The sequence below is a fragment of the Hippocampus zosterae genome, chromosome 9 (genome assembly GCF_025434085.1).
Source record: "Hippocampus zosterae strain Florida chromosome 9, ASM2543408v3, whole genome shotgun sequence".
Taxonomy (NCBI): Eukaryota; Metazoa; Chordata; class Actinopteri; order Syngnathiformes; family Syngnathidae; genus Hippocampus; species Hippocampus zosterae.
This window is the reverse complement of record NC_067459.1, coordinates 21,474,555-21,487,122: the sequence shown is the minus strand read 5'-3', so window position 1 is coordinate 21,487,122 and position 12,568 is coordinate 21,474,555. Positions and strand designations below refer to the sequence as shown.

At 43.8% G+C, this 12,568-nt stretch overlaps 1 protein-coding gene across 1 annotated transcript in view; it reads right to left on the bottom strand.

Moving 5' to 3' along the window:
* The window catches only part of ctsa (cathepsin A), a 143,125-nt gene that overhangs the window by 80,627 nt on the left and 49,930 nt on the right, over positions 1-12,568 (bottom strand). The window lies entirely within an intron of this gene.

Sequence of the window (12,568 nt, the reverse complement as noted above, 5' to 3'; positions counted from 1 at the left end):
CTTGTCTATCATTTTCCGCCGATTGCGTGAGGAGAGATTAGTGAACTGCTCGTGAATCATTTCACCATCTAGCAAGAGTCATTGGATTATTAAGTCAGGGTTTCGTTGGGTTTTTTTTTTTGTTTTTTGTTTTTTTCTTTAACGGTACCGTGTCTGACACGCGTTTATTTCTCATTAAGGGTCAATGCAAAATTCATAGGTTTGGTCAATGAAATGAACTCACGTTGCGGGGGATTGTGCAGCGTAAGAAGATGAGCCATGGCAAATGTGCTTTGCTTCAAGCAGGACAGCCGCCCCAACCCCCCCCGCCCCCTCCTTGTGTTTCTCCGCTCCATAACTGGAAGCATGGAAATGCATTTTGCCGATTGATAAGCAAGGATGCAACGTGTTACAAGGCTGCTTGTTGATGCACAGAAGGAGATTCAAAGGCCCACTTTGTGTTTCCCGAGCCACCATAATTAGTTAGTTCAGAAGATCAAATGCCTGATACAAATGTTGTCCCATTTTCAGCTTGTGTGTGTGTGTGTGTGTGTGTGTGTGTGTGTGTGTGTGTGTGTGTGTGTGTGTGTGTGTGATCCAGAAATGCCACAGTATAACTGCAAATTATATTGCGGGGGGGGGACTTCGAGACATTTTTGAGGTCATAGTCTCATACCATAATTCACAAATATTTAGAAGATGAGCGTTTTCCTGCGTTTGCCTTGATCTATTACCACTTCCACTCATCCAGGGTTGCGCCTGACTTCCCTCGCCGCAGCCACTTGGTCCAGCTCTCCCAAGGGGATAACAAGACATTCCCCGAGAGACGTGGGGGGGGGGGGGGGGTGATATATTCAGATTCCAAACAGGGAGCGCTAAATCACATGTTCACCTAAACTGTCACATAGCAAGGTGGTGGTGGACCCCAAAAAGCAGGCAGGAGGGAGGAGCCTATTTGAAGAAGTTTATTTAAAATAAAGGAGGCGTCGCCGGTGGGTGTCTTGCACGTGGACTACAACTGTTAACATCCCCAAATTGACGTTGCATCGCTGTGACTTTTTTTCCAAATCTACTTGCGCTTGCATAATATTCAAGCTGGGAAAACAAGCGTTGCCATTTGACATCCCCCCCCCCCCCCACGATTATATGCTGATTTGATAAGACATGGATTCAAATGAATTTTACACCTGCCCCAAACAATTGCTCCACTCATACCAATTTCATCGTGTTTCAACAACAACAATAATAAAATGACTATTTTGGAGAATGTTGAGTTGAGCTCGGCTTGTCTTGCTGCGGGCCATGCTGATGCGTAACAAATTAACATTTGCAGCTGTTAATTTCTACATTCTTGACCACAATACTGAAAAAGAAAAAATACATTTTACCACTCTATTTTTGGGGGGACCAACTCCAAAGGATAAATTGAAGATAGCTGGCTGCAATACACTTCTTGGTGATGATAAAACACAGCTTCATTGTTGAAAATGTGGTTGAAGACTTTTTTTGTTTGTAATTAAAGAGCAAGCAGTCTATTTGATGAAATGTAGTTTACGGTGAGGCTTGAATTAAAGTGTGAAAAGTTGTTTAGGCGCACTGCTGTATTTTTATTTATTTATTTTTATGTGATGTTTTGCTCTCCTTGTCCCGTATTATTAGCGGGGAAATTGTGAAGTAGGGAGTTACTATGGTCAGTCAGTCACATGTAGTCACTGCCATGCATGTGCATCTGTAATACGTTTGCTCCATTTTAGATGTTGATCCAACGAAACAGCCCAAAACTCGTTTGCATTCGAAAAAAAGAAAACATGTGCTTTTCAAATTGTGAAACCACGAATACCATCGATTTTTTTTTTTAGATAAAGGGATTTATTTTCCGAGGCCAATGCTTCTGCTCAAAACGGTCACCAGAGGGCGCCAGTCAAAATAAGAATGGAAACCCGGAAATCAGTTTCCTGACCTTCAAGGTAAACGATAACAAAACACGTTTTTAAGATTCGCTTCCTTCGACCCAAATTAAATACTTAAACTCCGAATTTTGGAAGTACAGTGAATGTGTAAATTGTTTTAATACCGATCTGAAAGGCAGAGTGGAGTTTTTGAGGAATAAAAAGAAAAGAAAAGAAAATCAATCACACCAGTGCAAAACAATAAGAAATGACGTCTTAGAAGTACAAACGCGTGCAATTTAGCAGCAGTTTGAATGGAGCAATCAGTCAGAAGTCAAAGATCTGCTCCAAGTAAAGGGTGGCAACCACTGGTGAGAGGCTAGCTTGCTTCCTGGCTACTGCCAAGCTGCCTTTGAGCAGGGCACCTTCATGAATTACTCAACAAAGTGACATTTCACATCAAGACTTTTTGAAGGCATTGAAAGTGAATTTCTAATGGTAACGGAGCCAGAGCAAATTTTGAAAAAGAAGGTGTGTGGTGTGATACCAGCAACATTCAAGTTGTGTTTGCTATTATGCCTCATAAGTAAATAAATAAATAGGAGGGTTCACAAATATTTACACTGTATTGACCCTGACCTGTCAAGGAGCCTGCTAGACACAAAAAATGACCAAGTGTCAGGTCCCATGAAAGCCCGTGGCACAATATTTGACCTGCTTCGAGTTGTGGCGAGCGCACGTGATGGGAATGAAGGTCAGCGCTCACTTATTTTTGATGCACCGTATTGTCATCTCTTCTTTGTATAAGCTCGTAAAGGCAGAACGTTTTCCTGGAGTGCATGAATGGATCTTTCATAGCGTCAGTGTCGGTCAAGGCACAAAGCAAAATCACATTAGTCATCCATCAAGGTCAAGGCTGATGGTATGGGGGACATATTTAATCTGCCCTGGAGGTAGAAGTGCGGTAATATGACGCCAAAAACCAAATGATAACACGCACCCCGACAATGGGCCAATAACTCTGGGACACTGTGTCAATCAGGGGGTCCCCTCGGGAGAATTGACCTTACTGTGTTAACATCTGTTCGATGGACCCGGCATAATCCCCTTAAAGGTGTACAATATTGTCATTGGGCATAAAAAGATAGGATTACTTGGTGGTTACATTTGCTCACATAACTTTACTACACGCTATGTTTTATGTGTTGAATTGGTTTCAATTTGAGCACAATCATCTGCCTTAATCCCCTTCCAAATCATTTCCCCGAGATCCCCCCCCCCCCCACACCCCGCCCTCGTTCTTGATATGCATGCTTTGTATCATCATTACGAGATGATATTTTATATGAAGTTTCTTTGTAAAAAAAAAATGACTGGGGGCTAATCTCACTGGGCGAATGAGGCAAACAGATTTTGTGTCATCTGCACACAAGGCTCAACCTCGTCACAGCTTGCAGAAATCGTCATAAATGGGGGAGGGGCAGCGACCCGGGTGACTCATGATGCTTCGATGAAAGCTCTTTGCACCACAAACTCAGCCTCCACCAGAAAACAAAAGATTGTATCTTTTGTTCTTTTATGGTACCAAGTACAGTTAATTCCTCCAACTAGACGACATTTTACTCTGAGCGTTGTTCCCCTCAGTTCAAGTGCTTTCCAATCCAAGTGGATGGTTTTCTCCCCGCAATTTCCTTGCTCGTGCAGTTTTCAGCGGTGACTTGGCATTCCCATTGTTTGACAACATTGAAACCTCATCGGTGCGGCACTCCTTTCCTTCCCTTTCCCTTACGATGCAGTCATTGCGAACATTCAGCAGTACGTTCAAAGTCAAGCTGTATTTAAATCGCATGAAAAGTTACAACAAAATAACAGCAAAACAGTAAATATTGTGTTTAATAAAAATGTGAAGATTGTAAATAGTATTGCGATTTATCCATTTGTGTTCATATTGCATTTAATTGAAAGATGTTTGTTGTTGTTTTTTATTTTTCTCTTTTTTTCTTTCTTTCTTTCTTTCTTTCTTTCTTTCTTTCTTTCTTTCTTTCTTTCTTTCTTTCTTTCTTTCTTTCTTTCTTTCTTTCTTTCTTTCTTCTTTCTACATACATTCTTGCTGCTGGAGGCTGTAAATTTCCCCAGTGTGGGACGAATAAAGGATATCTTATCTTATCTTATCTTTAAAAAAAGTTACAATTCCGACAGTAAATGTATTTTATGCATGCTCCTTACAGATGTACAGACCGACAGAATGATTGTTTGATTGATAAAAATGGTTCGATGAATTGGATGACAAATACACCGGGAAAAGAAAGTATTTGAATGGACTCAATTTGAAAATCCACACCATTCAAATGTGTTCAGTACCATTGTTTTCGTGGAGAAAAGAAGTGGGACGCGCGGAGGGGGTGTGGGGGTGTGTGTGTGGGGGGGGGGGGGTAATCGTACGTCTGCTTTGCAAATTGCAATCATGTGCGACCGAAAATGAAAAGCTCGCCTTCTTGCACTGGATATTGTTGTTGAATGTTGTCGCAATTTCAATTGATTGCGGTCCCGCACCAGAAGTGCAGCCCCCCGATTGGCTACAACTAGCTGGATCGGGAGAAAGAGGGAGGCGGCCAGTGTGAAGAGAGGTCGGAAGCGGCCGGCTCTGGCTCTCGTCGTCACGTCACGCCAAGCCAAGCCGGCCGGTAGCTTTCCCCGCCTCCTACGAGTCGGGAACCTGCGACGAACTCCGCTCGTTTGTTCGTTTTAACGAGACTGCGCGAGTCGAGTTGGCTTTTGGGATCGGCGCCGGCAGGCGACCGACCGACAGACACCTCGCGAGCACAAACGAGAACAAGTGGCAGTGATCCGAGCACAACAAACAAAAGACACGAGGTGAGCGGACGGTTCAGCTTACTCCTCAGAATGTTTAGGGAGCACTTGTCTCGCTTTGACCGCCAACTTCAGCAAAACAGGCGAGACTAATGTGACAGTGACGTGGATAAAGTGCTCCGAGTTTGTTGACTTTGATCTCACGGTTTTGAATCGGAAATGTGACAATGGCAAACGAAATGGACCGGGAACTGTTGACATGTCAACACCAGTACTTTGCACGTTGACAGCGGCTCGGTGAAAATGATGCGATGCACCATCAACGGCTAGAACAGGAGTTTGGTTTGCTTTTCAAACTGACCATCGCGCTTTTCGCACTCCTCGCGTCAGCTGGATGGCACGGTGTTGAATATCCTGTTCCCCTGGACAGAACAAACAATGGGCCGTCGGGGACGTGATATCCTGTGTTGGTCATGTCGTGTCGTTTTAAACGCAGTAATGAGAGGAGTGTGTTTACCGCTTGTGAAGTGATAACATCTCACCTCAAGATGGTGGACACGGTGTCCCCAGTCCCACCACTTCAGCCAAGAGGTGTCAGGAACACAAACTCGAGCTTGTTTTGTTTTTAACCGTATGCAGTTTGTTCCTCATGAAAGCAACACGTGCCTTCTCTGTGATTCTTGCGCAGAGGCTACAAATGCAGCGCAGCTCCGTGTCAACTTTAGTCTGGGATGTTGAGCTGATTTGAATGCGGTCAGCGCTTCCAATTCAATAAAGCTATTAACCCCTGGAATACTCGGCCATTGCTGCGCCAGGCCCCACGCAGTTACAGTGTTTGGTCACCAGGGCCCATTCGCTAGCCTGCTCGCATTTGTGTAGCCGGCGTTGGCCAAGCTAATCGGAGAATTGACTGAACTCTACGCTGTGCTACATTAAATCTGTAGTTGCACTGAGGAAACCCAGCAAAAAAACAAAAACAAAACAAAACCCACACACAGACACACACTCACACACACCAAAAATGGAGCTAGCTAAACTAGATCAAAGCTACTTCAGTTGAGTGGACCCCAAGAAGAAACGTGTCAATTAAATTCAGCTGTATTTGGTTACCAAATGTCAAATTAGAAATTTAAATGGATCACAACAATCCCAAAGTGAAATAAAAACAAATAAGGATTCAGTATTGTGTCACTTGAAACTATTCAAAGTCAAGTCAAGTCAAGAGTATTTCTCGAGCACTTTCAAACAGCCATCGCTGGATACAAAGTGCTGTACATGGAGCGTTTTAACATACACAATAAACAGTTAGACGAATCGGCAATAAAGGCGGTAGAAGGCACCGAGCAGTAAAATCAAGAGCAAATGTAAGTCATGCTGAGTCGAACGCCAAAGAATACAAGTGAGCTGCTGAAAACCTCTTGCTAGCTAGTGATGTGTTAGCTGTTGATGTTTCCTGTGTTGTTGAAGAAGAGCCGAGCTGACGATTGTCTTGTTAACTTTGGACAGAAATGAATTTTTCCCCTTAACTTTTTGCCCTTTCGTGTTGACATCGGCTTCTATTTGGGATTGCACAGAAAACAGCGATGCACCTTGACATCAAACGGAAGCGCGATAGGACAGCCGAGGGAAAGTAAGCTTCTGCCATTGCGACAGCACTATCACTGCGTGATCATTTCACGTTTGATAAGCTATTTGATGTCGAGAACGGCAACACTTACGGCCAAGCTACCGAGAGACATACTCTTAACGAGTAACGCCACGAGTTGTAACGTAGCTTTTGAGCAACAGTGCGTGCAGCCAGTGGATGCGTCAACAAGATTATAGCCGTCGTGACAGTGTGAATAACGGCGTTCCCAATTACTCTCATCCCTCCCTGTTACGTCCATGTCAGCATTTTCCTTTTCTTTCCCACACTTGTAGAGTACAACCAACTCAACGCGCTTGAATGAGGGACTCTGTCAGTTGGGTTATGTGATACAGTTGTCACACGGGTCTGAGCAATTCACTGCATCAGCAGGAAAACTGCTCTCGTCCTTCTGCTCCTGACAGGTGTCTTTCATTTTTTTAACTGAAATCCGGAGAGAGGAAGTCAAAATGGGCGAACGGGCAGGGCCGATCACTAATGCCAGCGATTGAGTGAACAAAACCAATGGAGATGTCGACTCGTCGCGGCTCGCAAACGCACTTCCATCTGCATTTGTGAAGAGTGGTCGCAATGCCGTGAGCAAAATATGAGACCTGGAAAATTGAATTTGTTGCTGGAAGCTCAATTCCCATTCTGGAGCAGTGTTATTATGATCCGGCGCGTGTGCTCCGGGGCGAGTGATTTTCAATCGGCTCAGCGGGAGAAATCAATTCGGGCCTTCCCAAGCAGACGTGAGTCTGGAGGTCGGTTTGCGAGTGTTGAGATGTCATCGACAACCAAAAGTTGTGTCAACAGGAATCCGTTCCTCATTTGTCGTGCCTTCAGCAGAGTGCAGACGCGATAGCTCTTCCTTGTATCACGTCTGCTTTGTCCTCTCAGACAGGACATCCTGCTTTCAACAAGTCAAGTCAACAAGTCAAGTCAAGAGTATTTCTGGAGCACTTTCAAACAGCCATGGCTGCATACAAAGTGCTGTACATGGAGCAATTTAACATGCACAATAAACAGTAAGACAAATCGGTAATAAAGGCGGTAGAAAGCACCAAACAGTAAAACCAAGAACAAAACTAAGTCATGCTGAGTCGAATGCCAAAGAATACAAGTGAGTTTTGAGGAGGATTTTGAAGATGGGCAGCGAAGAGGAATGTTCAGTGGGAGGTCATTCCAGAGAGAGGGACCAGCAACAGAAAAGGCTCGATCCCCTCTGAGCCTCAACAAAGAGTCAACCAAACACGCATCATGATGACTCACTTGGATGTGGCAAATATCTTATTAGGAGACTTTTGATTCCTGAGAGCCGTGACTTTTGCAACAGTGGATAGTAAATAACAACTTAATGAACTTCTCCTGTGTACTTATTAGCTCATTTGCAGGGTTGCAACTATTGGCTTTTTTTTTTTTTCAAAGCGTAGATTAATCTGTCAATTATTTTGTCGATTAATCGCTGAACCAGATTTAAAAGGAAAACATTTGAATTCCCATCTCTTTTATTACGAAACAGGAGATTATTTCATATTGACATTGTAGGAAATGCACAAATATCAATTCTTTCAAATTCAATCACTGTCGGATGATAGGCAAAAGTTTGTTTTTCAGAATAAAATGTTTTATTTTGATCTACCACAAAGATGATCAGCGCTCTTTTATGGAGCACTTCAAAAATTGGAGAATATTTACTGCAAAATGACATTTTGAGGATTTGGACAATTTCAAGTTAACTCATTCACTCCCAATAACGTTTTTAAACGCCTTTTCAGACTTGGTCTAGAATTGGCTGATGCTGAATGAGTTAAACAATGACGCTAAATGATTAATCTACTATCAAAACTTGTTTGGGATTAATTTGACAATAACGGCACCTCGACTCGTGTAATGTGTAACAAAATGTTTCCGAAAAAAAATCTGCCTCCAGTTTTGTTGTGATTTTTGACACCGATAAAGGGTGAAGCTATCAGTCCACCATTTGAGGTAGCATCGGGTCTGCGTTTGTTCCACTTTTTGATCATTGGCTTTTTGCTAAATTTCCTTTTTTTTAATGGTGTGTCATTCAAGTGCAAGAAAGTGAGAAAATAAGAATTGAGTCAGCCCCCTCGCAGTAACGTACTTTTTTCATGCGTAATGGAACGTTTAATCGCCATCATTGTTTGGGACGATTGCCGGCTGCCTTGAGCAGAAGTCATGGTCTTGTGAAGCCATTTGTCGTGTGATTTCTGCTTTGATTTGGGAAGCGCTCTCCTTCGTGCCTTTGTGCCAATGTCCAGTGGATTGAAAGCACTTGGATCCCGAAACGGTATTTGACCATTTATTTGTGGACAAGCAGCAACTTTGTTTTGGATATTCTGTGCCCAGTGTGGTGCATATTTGTGTACGGAGAAGGAGCGATGCGTGGGTGTGCGCCTCTGTCATCTGCACCTAAGCGCGCAGTACTTGCCCGAGAGGTTTGCGAGCTACAGAAGAGGCGGGCACGTCTATCCACCCACTCAAACTCTACGTCTGTCTCAGCCCAAACCCGTAGGTGCAAAGGGAATGCAATGGTGGGATGAGCCTCTATTATTACCTTCTTGCTTATGAAAAAAACAACAACCCTGGTGAAGTATTCCACTGCAGGTCTAATAGCGATCGATACAGCTCAAAGCTTGAAGCCTCCTGTGATTGTTTCTCACATCATGTGCCAGAAGAGATGGAGGCAAGGTGGAGAGACAAGCAGGATGTCTTCTCACTCGTAATTCCTTCCAGGCTGTCCACAGTTATTTCCTGTCTACCCTCTCAACCTTTCTCAGATTTCCCCTCCCCCCCAGCTTTTGTCTGGATGACGTCAGTGTTTGGTGTATGTTCATTGGTGTTATTTGATGGCTTGCCGGGTGGAGCTTGTTTGTCGGTGAGTGCTAAGGAATCATCAGTGATGGGTAGATGACATCTTAAGGCGTGCTTTGACACATGACACCAACTATGTTGACGCTGTATTGATACTGTGTTGGTCGGTCAATAGTGACATCTGCTGGACATCTAAAATCGTTGCAGGTAAACGAAATGTAAAAACAAGAAGGAAAAAAAAACCTGTGTGCTGTAAACCTCAATCATGATCACCTACTTTGCGGACCGAAACCACGTTGACGCTGTATTGATACTGTGTTGGTCGGTCAATAGTGACATCTGCTGTACATCTAAAATTGTTGCAGGTAAACAAAATGTAAAAACACAAAGGAAAAAACCCCTGTGCGCTGTAAACCTCAATCATGATCACCTGCCTTGCGGACCCGAAACCACGTTGACGCTGTATTGATACTGTGTTGGTCGGTCAATAGTGACATCTGCTGTACATCTAAAATCGTTGCAGGTAAACGAAATGTAAAAACAAGAAGGAAAAAAAAATGTGTGTGCTGTAAACCTCAATCATGATCACCTGCCTTGCGGACCGAAACCAAGCGACCAGCGGGTCCAACATGGAGGAAAGATGCACCGGAGGCACTCAGACGTTCAAATTTGTGAGAAGGAACGCATCCGTTTCTAGAGCTAAGTCTTTTGATGAGAGGTCTACTTGAAGTTCCCATTGAGTGTCCTCTTTTTGAAAAAGTGGGACAGGGTTGTAATGAATAAAAAACAAAAAAAGTCCTCACGTCGGACAAAGGTCGCATGAGTAAAATTGTCAATTGCCATTTCAGTCTCATCGTGTGCACACATACAAAAAAAAATTGCAGTTCTTACACGCTCGTGTTATTGTGATTGGCTAATCGTCACGCCAACTTCTCTTTTTGAACAATTGGCAAGTACAGACTTTACGTTGTACATCTGCACATTAAATGTGACGTTCGGGAAACGTAACGGCGGCTTTATTAGTTTATGGTTTCATGTTTTGCTGCATTGTGGGTAACCGTTGAGCGCACGCTGCTGTGATTGTCACGGCGTAATTAGTTTAACGCTCGGGATGACCGACGGTCTGTGTGGCTGAAATGTAATTAGTAGAATCCCTCTGATAATATGCCCGAACAAAGAGACAGCTTCATCGTTCATATGGATAAGCCTGATTTGAATTGACGGTTTCCAAGCGCTGCAGAAGGCAGGGGAATCGACAACAACAACAAAAAGACACGCAAAGTCAAATGTTTTTGTAGCAACTTTTTGCAGTGAGAAACAAAACCCATTGTAAGCACAACGTGGCCATCTTGTCAGTGTCAAAGTTCAAATTGTTCCAAATAAGGAAAATAACTTAACAGGCTGTGTTCAAATCTGGCATAAAATGTCTCATGCAGGTGTTGACATGAAAAAGGCAGCGATGTCACGCTTCAGGGCGGAGTGAGATGAATAAGCACAACTTTGCTGGACGTGACACGGTCAATTCGTGAACTTTGAAAAACATTTATCGTTTTGTGCATCTCTCGCTTAATGTTTTAATTTATTTGTGGTCCTTAAAGACCGTGAAACGTCACGTTAGGTGCACGGTCAGCCAACAGTGGCTCTGTTTTGAATTGCTCGAGGGACTGAGCAGGACTTTGTTCACGTAATTAGCCAATATAATATCACAAACAAACCCCCCATAAATTATCGCTCATGACAATTTGACATTTTTCCACAGTCCCTCAGGACATTCAACCCCAAACCCATTATTTTCCAGTTGTCGTCCCAGGGCCGCGGCGCTTTTCCACACAGCGACTGTCTGGAGCATAATCTGAAACTTGTGTGGTCGGGCCCAGTGAGCCTCCGCAGCTGTTTGTTTCAAAGCGTTTAGGTCGCAAAGTGAAAGGCGAGGAGCATCTGCACGCTTGACTAATTGCGATGATTAGACATTGGGTGGCGCCGCGGAGGCCGACTGGGTCGCACATCTGCCTCATTGTTTTCAGGTTGTGGGTTAGGCTACTCCCTCTGCACACTGAAGTGCGCCACTGCCACCTACTGTAGTGAATGTGCAAGTACACTTCATTCTAGTATGGCCACACACAAAAAAGGCAGCATGTTCCTTGGGTTCACATGCACCCACGTGGCATTGCCTCGCATCCAGGAGAACCTGGAATTTGCTGCTTCAAGGCCAAAAGTCCAAATGTCCGACAGTATTGTCTCCCACTGCAATACTAAGGACCATTCCCCATATGGATATGTTATTTTTTTACTCATTTTTGGCCAGGATAAAAAAAGGTGTGCTTCGTCTGGTTTGAAACGCCGTTAATTTGCATTTGCCAACAGAAAATTTGATTTTTAGAGTGGAACTTTGCTCTTGATTCATTTCTGACTTCTTAGAGGAGGCCGGTGTGCCAACTCAAATAAGGGTCGAGTCAAATTAAGTCTGTCTAAAATTCCTCACGTGTCTCCAAAATTGCAAACCATCGAAAGCGCACTGAAACCGAAAGAGTCTGCATGAAAGCACTTTGCGCGGCCGGGACGGTGTGTGAGGCAAAATGGCGGCTCGAATGGATGTGTTCTGTTCCGTATACGCCAGGAGCATCCCGTAAATCAGCCTCGCCACTGGATCTATTTTTTTTTTTTCCTAACTCCACTGGTAAGGAAGCTTCAAAGGAAGGGAATTCCAGATGAGCCACGCACTCCGCCCTTGGGCTTAATTTCCACTCTTGGCAAAAGTGAAACACATGGTCTGTATTCGTTCATATCGCCATGAAAATGATTAACATTTGTACATATTTCAGTAGCAAAGAAAGCCCACGGCAGTCTTGACTCAGGAGGGTATTTTTAGTGTGGGTCGGGATGCGTTTAGGGTGAAGCAAACGATGGTCATCCCAAAAAATCATGTGGATTGATTTCTAGCTTGTGTCCTTTGGACTCAATCGGTGTCATTTCCCCTATCTTTGGGATATGATGTACAGAAACGATCACACGTGAGATTATTATTTTGCGCTCTTGGGAGGTGGGGGGGGGGGAAACAATGCAAATTTGCAGTCTCTCTGAGTCCCGAGGGTCCAAGTTTTGGAGCGTGCTTTCCTGTTGGGCTGAGATTGTTTCCCTCATTTGACCTGAAAGCATCTGGGCGAGACTCACACTATGGATCCGTCTTTTATCTCCTCCCCATGGCAGCCCTGTCCCTAATGCCAGAGTGTATACATCTGCAACTAATGTTACGTGCGGTAAATATGTTTCCGGGATTTGCTTTGTGGATGATTTTTGTTGTTCTTTTTTTTGTTTGTTTTGTTTTTGTTCTTGATTTTACTGCTTGGTGCTTTCTACCGCCTTTATTACCGATTTGTCTTACTGTTTATTGTGTATGTTAAATCGCTCCATGTACAGCACTTTGTATGCA